This window comes from Carassius carassius, chromosome 29 (assembly GCF_963082965.1).
Source record: "Carassius carassius chromosome 29, fCarCar2.1, whole genome shotgun sequence".
NCBI lineage: Eukaryota > Metazoa > Chordata > Actinopteri > Cypriniformes > Cyprinidae > Carassius > Carassius carassius.
The window spans coordinates 8,452,558-8,461,656 of NC_081783.1; the positions used below are offsets into that span (position 1 = coordinate 8,452,558).

Consider the following 9,099-nt stretch of genomic DNA (forward strand, 5'->3'; position numbering starts at 1 on the left):
ACACAACAAAGTCCTCAGATCACTTCTTAGACTCCAGGACCTTTTATTTATTATTTACTTTTGTTGAGTGCACTTGTAGTTTATGTGCATATTGTGTCATTATTCATGATAATGTCTTTACAAGAGATATATCAAGTAAACTGACAACAAAACAACAAAAGCTTGGTTTTGGGTATGCGTGTGTGTGGTCGCAGGCTGCACTCACTGATGTGGGAAACATTGCTCTGTTCCAAAGCTTCGCTCCAGTGATCCCAGCGGTGGTATGTCATGTGAACCCAGCATCAAAGACTAAAAAATTGAAGGAAAGAGAGACGAGAGAATGGGAGAGGACTGTCCACTGATGTGTGGGGTTTTCTATAATCTCTTAAATGCTGCCAGGCTTTTATTGTTTCTAAACCTCATGAGTAAATACCACTGGCCTTTTTCTATTTCCATCATAACCTTGACTGCTGTCAGGTCAGCACATCATAATTCTCTTAGTGGGCACAGCCTCGCAGCAGTATGTGGTTGAAACGCTTCACCGGTCTCATTTATCTCCAAAACACTCCTGCACAGAGTAAACGAGACATTTTCTTCATTTTGCAACAAAATAAAAGCAAGTTCATATAACAAGTTCAGTTTTGGCCTTTTCAGAGAGTCAAATTCAACATTCAACGAGCGCTGTACGCTGGGTGATAAAATAAAGATTTTACATTGGAACAATCAGGTATTGACATCAAGCCCAAATGCATCGCAATATGTCTAAAGGTCGCAAACCTTTTTAATATAAAGGGCCAAAAATCAAACTTGCCAAAAGTAAATATTTTATTACATCCATATATACCCTTATTTATTAACATTAATTGTATTTTTAGAATTAAAATTTTAAAATGATTTAATTTTTATATATTATTATGATTTTATTATTTTTAATCAAATCCTTTTTTTTTACCAATGAAACATTTTATAATTATATATGAAATGAAGAAATGCATCTAAATAAAAGCAAAGTTCGCAAAAAATTAATTTCGCCTTTTTTTTAGAGAGTCAAATTCAACACTGCACCAGCGCTGACCACTAAAATACAGATTTTTTATTATTATTTTGATGCACAAAAAAAACACAGCAAAATTCAAATTACGAATAAAAATATAGGCTAGATCACTTTACTTCTATGGCATGATGGGCCAAAAATTTAATCATGGGACAACTTTGGGTCTTGTTAGGGCATCTCATGTCTACATCATTTCTGTGATTTCTAGAATTAAAAAAAGTAATAATCTAAAACAACTAATCATATAATCACAACTATTAGCAAAGCGCCTTTGAGGGCGTCAATGAGTAATGCATTTTTTTAAATCCAAGGTACTTAACAGAGCTCTTCAGCGCTGCCTCCGTTTGAATGAGCTCATTGTACAGAGCCACCCACTGCTCATGGGGATTGATGACATGGTGTGGAACACTAGAGGAATTGCATATGGTTTGATAGGTGGCTGTACAATTCACCTAAGGTTAAGTTTGCATGCCAATATAAATAAATAAATAAAAATATATGTTGAGTGGGATGAGAAAAGGTCACGGATAAAGTCTCAATAATACCACACATGACAATTAAGCATGTAGTTCTGAGGTTTGGAGAGGAAAATTGATGCCTGCATCTCTGGCCACATGATGCTCAGTTTATAATAAGCGTACTTTTACTGCCACCATGTGGTCACATGTCATATAAATCAACTGTGAAGCTTGCTGTACTACGAGTAACCCCAGAGTGCAGTCTGGACGATGGTGCGGGGCGACACTTCGAGGCGGGGCGACATTTGTTTTCTCCGCCTTTGACATTTTGCTCCGAGCCAGCAGGGGGCAGTTTGCGTTGAAACAAACAGAACGGTGGCAACTGCAGCAGCAGAGTAATAACCGAGCGCCAACCTCCCGCTCTCTCTCGTGAGGCCAATAAGGAAGTGACTAAAACTGCAATTCATCGACTGGCCGCTTGAGGTTGGCTGCAAAAGGGAGTCAGTTCCATAGACTCCCCATGTTAAAATGCCCAACTTTACAGCAGGAAAACATGTTTACAGCCTGGTTCAAAAAATGATTTTGGTCTAAATAGCTAATTTTGCCCTTCATGACAACTGTGAGGGGGGTGAATTTTTTTATAACTCATCCGTTTAAATTATATTAAGACTTAAAATTCTGCATAATTAAGGGCGTGGCCACTTGAGTGACAGGGAGATTGCCGCTGCTGACACTGCCGTCGCGCTAGGTGGGCGTGGCTACAGCAACTAGCTCCCGCCTTTTTGCCCATTTTTGATTGTCCGGGAGAGTCGCGCGGTGACGCGCTGCCAAGATGGCGACGGCCCGCTCTACACACTTTAGGCTTCAAAAACTCTCTTCAGTAGTCTACGGTCTCCATATTTTTATACAGTCTATGGTAATAACGCTATTCCACGTTGATTGCATGAGGTGAGTAAAAGTGGTTGTGTAAATATCTTATAATATTAAATAAGATGTTCGATCATTTATTTATCCATGGTACGTTCAATTTGAATAATTATTGTTAATAATTGTTATAAATTGCTCATTTTATTGTTCTTTGTGGATTGTAACAGTACACTCTGTACATGGCTTTAGTTCTTAGGTTTGATTTTACAGAGGTATGCCATTACATTTGTCAAGTTATTTGAACAGACATGCATGATTATTGTGTGTATATTATTATTATTATTTTTCAGGATGACATGATCAGGAGGTGGTGGTGTTCTGTTCTCCTGGACAGCTTCACTCCGCAAATGTATGTAGCTGTTTGAATGTTGCTACATGAAACATTACTCTGTACTATATCTAGCAATATACCTACCTCGACATTTGTTCTTTTAGAGCTCAACCACTGAGGGGAGGAACTTCACCATTCAAAAGACAATGTCTTCAGGCAGAGACCAGCAAAGCAGGTTATTTGTGCACATACATTCATTAAGAACTAATCATTACATGTGTGTACATGCAGAGGTATTTTAGTTATTACAGCTACATGGTTGTTCAGATATGAAATTGGGATTATGTACAAGTACTATATTGGTCAACACCGTGGATTATTTCATGTATAGCTATCAGTTAACATCAGCATCAAAGACATTTAAAAACATTTCATCTTAATTCATTTTCAGACAGCAGCGAGTGTTTTAAATAACTTCTGTTTGCGATCTAATGTGGATTTTGTTCACCATATAAGACAGAAATATTTATATTCAATGTAAAAGATCTTCATGTGGATCATGCATACAAATATATACAAATATCTCACTGGATTATTACAATTAATGGCAAAAATGAATGTGTGGAAATGTAAACTAATATATCCTACTGACACACTACAGCAAAAGATATAAATAATTGGCTTATAACTATTTTTTTTCAATGTGAAAATACTAACATGCCTAATACTTCTGCACAGTACTGTATATATTAACATTTTATTAGTGGTATTATAAAAGAAGTGAAAGTGAAAGTGAAGTGACATTCAGCCAAGTATGGTGACCCATACTCAGAATTTGTGCTCTGCATTTAACCCATCCGAAGTGCACACACACAGAGCAGTGAACACACACACACACTGTGAACACACACCCGGAGCAGTGGGAAGCCATTTATGCTGCAGCACCCGGGGAGCAGTTGGGGGTTCGGTGCCTTGCTCAAGGACACCTAAGTCGTGGTATTGAGGGTGGAGAGAGAACTGAGTATGCAGTTGTGACAACAATCTATAGAGTTTGTTTAAAGCAAGGTTGTCTGTAGTCAGTGTTTATATAATGTTTAATAACTTTAATATACTTGTATAAATAAACCTATGTATGTTTTTGATTCAACAGCTTCCCCCGGAAATCCTCAGTGAAGTTATTTTGTCAGCGGGTGACTCTGCATATTTGACACTTTCTCTGGTTTGCAGATGGGTTAGGGATGTGGTCACTCAAGAAGTTTTCCGGAAAGCGGCACACTTTGCCTGGCTAGACAGTAAGATTTCCCCCTGTTTAATGCTCATTCTCCATTTAAACTTTGCAGTATGAGGCTGTTAAACTTTTTTTATTATTATTATTATCATCTTTCCTGTATTTTGTCTTTACACTATAAGTTGTGGCCAACTGGAAGAACTGTCCTCCTGTCTACCAGAACGAGTTCAGATGGATGTACAGCATCAGGGAATGCTTGCAGTGCAGAGCCCTTTTCAAGTTTAACCCACCAGGGTACAGGGAAGAGGCCGGCGTGGTGATCTTCTGGGCTGTTGTTTACACAGGATTTTGTTCCAAGGACTGTTTTTTTTTTTTTTTTTTTTTTTTTGCGGCATGAAACACATTTGTGTGTTCATTGAAGGGAAATAGAGAATGAACTGAGATCAACTGGATTTGATGTATTAATTGATGTCATTTAAAGTTAAACTTTGCAGTGTATAATGTTTTAATAAAAAAGCTATGGCAAACACGTGCATGACAACAGGTTTCAGTCATTTATATAAGTCTATCATTCTTTAAGGTTTCTCAAATTTGATGGTAACATCATTTGCTATGCATTGCTCATAATGAATTCTTAATTTAGTTGTGACAATTCAGTGTAATTTTTCAATTACCAATGATTTTGATAAACAATGAAGTGTTTAAAGGGGTGATTAAATGTATTATGTTTTTATATAGAAGCGGGTAACTAAATAAATTCAGGATTAATGAGGTTTTCAGCAGTGCAGTTCAGAAAACAAATAACAGAAAGTGACGAGTGTTTTGGGGCAAGTTCTTTAGAACCTGTATAGTTCCTTCCTTGCAAAAAGTAACCATGGATTTATTGTAGTAAAAATATTTGTTGGCATATTAATTACCATGTGCTGTAATTATAAAAACACCATAGTTTAACTATAGTTTTTGTAGCAGAAACATGGTAAATTTTCGTAGGGGCTAAGGGAATGTTCAGTATATTATTGGTGACTTTCAGAGACTGGTGACAATTTGTTACACACACACACACACACATATATATATATATATATATATATATATATATATATATATATATATTAATTTGAATATATAAATCAAGGTACTCCATGACTATCTACATAACCATGCTTCGCATTATATTGCCGTGTCATTTTCAAAAACCATCGAGTAATGGCGAGGTAGCGTCTACAGCCGTTGAGGGAGTAATTGGTCTAAATTAGACCATTTATATCTGTTCTGTTCGTCGTAATCCAAAACTCTTTGTATTTATACGGGATGTTGTGGAAACGCAACAATAAATGCAAAAACACAACATTTATATTCGCTTTTTAATTTATATTAAAAGTTTATTCATCCGAGTGTCTACTTCCGCATTCCAATCCTGCTCACAGCGTCATAATTCTCTATACCAATAAGCTGTAAAATCGTCACTCATCTGTACACCAATAAGCTCATCTTAATGATAAACGAGATTTGGGGGGCCAAGATGGCGTTCTTCTGTGCAGACACGTTTTGAGCGTGTTGTCAGGCAATTAAGAGATTAACATGAAACTACTTCTGAAAACCCTGATAAATTTAATTGATTATTAGTTTAGTTGTTCTTCTTCTACTGTGTGGTTTGTCAGGCTCATATGGGTAAGAAAAGAAACAGGGATAAGGCTCAGGTTAATACAGACATGGCGACTGACAAATGCAAAAGTGTCGACGAGATGGACACAGAAGAAGAATTTGCGACTTCTTTTCCATGCACTCCAAGTAAAAGTCCACTGGGGAAAAAGGGGAAATTAAAGATGAACATTGATGAGAAAATTGATTCACTCATTAATGCTGTCGCTGAACTCACATGGAAATGTGATGGTACATTTCAGAGAGTCGAGTCCATGGAGAGGGTCTTGGAAAATACAGCTTCTTCTATTACCTCTCTTTCTACAACCGTAAGTGAACTGTTACGTGAGAGCAGATCCCATAAAGAGAAGATTCTGAAACTTGAAAAAAATGTTGCTGCGTTGCAGCAAGAAAATAAGCAACTGAAGGAGGAGTGTATGGGGATGCAGAACTACAAAAGAAGATGGGATCTCAGGATTTACGGGGTAAAGGAAAGTAATCCAGACAAGGAGAGTAACACACGAGATATTGTTATCAATATCCTTTCCAAAGTATCTCCAAAGATTGCGCACAAACTTCCAGATGTCGTGGATTCAGTTCATAGACTGGGACAGAGAAGAGGTGATGGTCACCCCAGAGTGATAATTATACAGTTCGCCATGCGTCTTTATCGAGATACAGTGTGGAGAGAAGCCAAAGACAACCACTATCTGAAGGAAAACGGGCTATACATCAAAGAAGATCTGTCCTCGGAGGAACGAGCCGCAAGAAAAAAAGCATGGCCACTGGTGAAACGTGCGAGAGATGAGGGCAAGAAGGCCGGCTTTCGAGGAGGATTTGCCTACATTGAAGGCCTGCGCATCAGTGTTCCTGACATTACCTGAGCGAATGGTGCCCGTCACCAGTTATGGATACATATCGGGGTTAACGCAAGTGTTGTGATTGACGAAATGTTTCATGCTTTCTCAGTTTTCACTTTCTCCAAAGGTATTTGTTCTATATTGGTTAATTAGTTAGTTTGTTGTAACGGCTGATTACAAGTTTGGTAAGTTCAATTTAATTTCTTTAAATGTTCGAGGCATTCGTGATGCTGTTAAAAGAAAAGCTATATTTCTTTTTGGGAGACATACAGAAGCTCAAATACTTTTTTTTCAAGAGACTCATTCTTGTGACTCTGATTCGAATTTTTGGAAAACCCAATGGGGAGATTATGCAATTTTTTGTCATGGATCCAATCACTCAGCAGGTGTCACAATTTTCTTTAACAAATTCAAGGGCAATGTTTTGGAGTCTATTCGTTCAGACAATGGAAGATGGATTATACTGACTGTTAAACTGGACAATTCCACTTTAATAATTTGCAATGTCTATGGATTTAATGTTCGAGTACACAATTTAGAAATGTTTAAGAAGATTTGTGAAACAATAACAGGTTTAAAGAAGAAGTATAAGGATGGATATGTAATTATTGGTGGTGATTTCAACGATGCTCCAGACGATTCAGTTGACCGCTTTCCACCCAAACATAGTTCACGAATTTCAGATTTATTTGATTTTATAACTGACACATTACAAGTTTCTGATGTGTGGAGATATTTGAATCCCAATTGTTGTGACTATACTTGGAATAATAGCACTTTTTCTTTAAAATCAAGAATAGATTACTGGTTGATTTCTTTTGACTTAATCAACTATGTTTCAGAAACAAAAATTACTTGTGCCCCTCTATCAGATCACAAATTGATATCAATCTTTTTTGATGGGTGTAAGAGTAGTATGATTCGTGGATACTGGAAATTTAACAACAGTCTACTTTCTGACAATTATTTTGTGGAACAAGTTAAATTGATAGCAAATATTTTTGTAAATAATAATTTAAATTTTATTCAAAGGTGGGAGTTATTTAAATTTAAAGTCAGGGTAATTGCTATGAGAAGAGGTAAAGAATTAAAGAAAAATAAACTTAGGAAGATTACAGAGATAACCAAGCAACTTAATACTTTAATCAAACAAAATATTCTATCTGAAGATGACAAATCTAAATTATATCTTCTTAATTTAGAAATAGATAATCTATATATAGAACTAGCTAAAGGTGCTTATGTGAGATCAAGAGCCAAATGGTTTGAGGAGGGGGAAAGGAATACTAGTTATTTCTTTTCTCTTGAAAAAAGAAATTATACAAGAAACTCTATTTCATCTTTGAATATAAATGGAAGAATCTCTAATAATCCTTCAGATATAACATATTTTGTGTATTCCTTTTATGAAAAACTTTATACTTCCCATTCTGACAATGAAAAAATAAGCACTTTTTTACAAACAGTTAAACCTTTTGTTCCTACAGTTTCTAATGATTATAGTGAATATTGTGAAGATGATATTTCCAAAGATGAAATCTCTAAAGCTCTTTTTTCAATGAAGAAAGGAAAATCCCCTGGAACAGATGGGTTAACTGTTGAATTTTATTGTGCATTTTGGGATCTGATAGAAAACCCTTTATTTAGCATGTATAAAGAATGTTTAGAACAGAAAGAAATGAGCACAACAATGAAACAAGGTATTATCAGTTTAATTCCAAAACCAGACAAAGACCCGTTGATCATTGACAACTGGAGACCAATAACATTATTAAACATTGATTATAAAATTTTAGCCTTAGTTTATGCTACTAGATTAAAGAGTGGTTTAAATAAGATAATTGGAGAATCTCAAACTGGTTTTATGGCGAAACGCCACATTAGTTCAAATATTAGGCTTATATTGGACCTGTTAGATTATAACCAATTTGTTAATTCAGATGCACTCATTTTATTTCTTGACTTTTATAAGGCGTTTGACACAATTGATCACCAATTTTTATTACAGAGTTTACATGCATTTGGTTTTGGAAATAAATTCATTCAGACTGTTTTACAAAGGCATTAATAGTTCCGTTATATTACAGAACAATACTTCTAGAAGATTCTCTATCAACAGAGGAGTGAGGCAGGGTTGCCCAATTTCCCCATTTTTGTTTTTAATTGTTGTGGAACTATTAGCGATTAGTATAGTTAAAAATCCAAATTTACATGGTATAACATTATTTAATAGAGAAATAAAAATATCACAATTGGCTGATGATACAACTTTATTTCTAAAGGATAAGACTCAAATTAAGAATGCAATCAAATTAGTTCAAACTTTTTCTGATGCCTCAGGTCTCCAGTTAAATATTACAAAATGTGAAATTCTTCCAGTACATGATTCTTCTGAACATTCAATGTTTAACATTCCAGTGAAAGAATACGTTAAATATTTAGGAATTTATATATCTAAAAATTTGACAGTTAGACAGCATCTTAATTTTAATAACAAGATTAAGAAAACAAAAATGATTTTTGACAATTGGTTAAGAAGGGATTTATCTATTTTAGGCAGAACCTTATTAACAAAAGTAGAAGGTTTATCCAGATTCATTTTTCCTGGGCTGTCTTTATTTGTTCAAGATTCTACTGGTAAAGAAATTAATAGGTTATTAGTTAATTTTTGCTGGAAAAAT

At 35.4% G+C, this 9,099-nt stretch overlaps 1 long non-coding RNA gene across 1 annotated transcript; it reads left to right on the plus strand.

Moving 5' to 3' along the window:
* The first annotated feature begins 3,713 nt into the window (after nt 1–3,713).
* On the plus strand, nt 3,714–4,446 carry LOC132110102 (uncharacterized). Its single transcript, XR_009424585.1, has 2 exons — nt 3,714–3,981; nt 4,100–4,446. It is a non-coding gene; the product is annotated as an uncharacterized LOC132110102 (long non-coding RNA).
* Nucleotides 4,447–9,099: the final 4,653 nt, after the last annotated feature.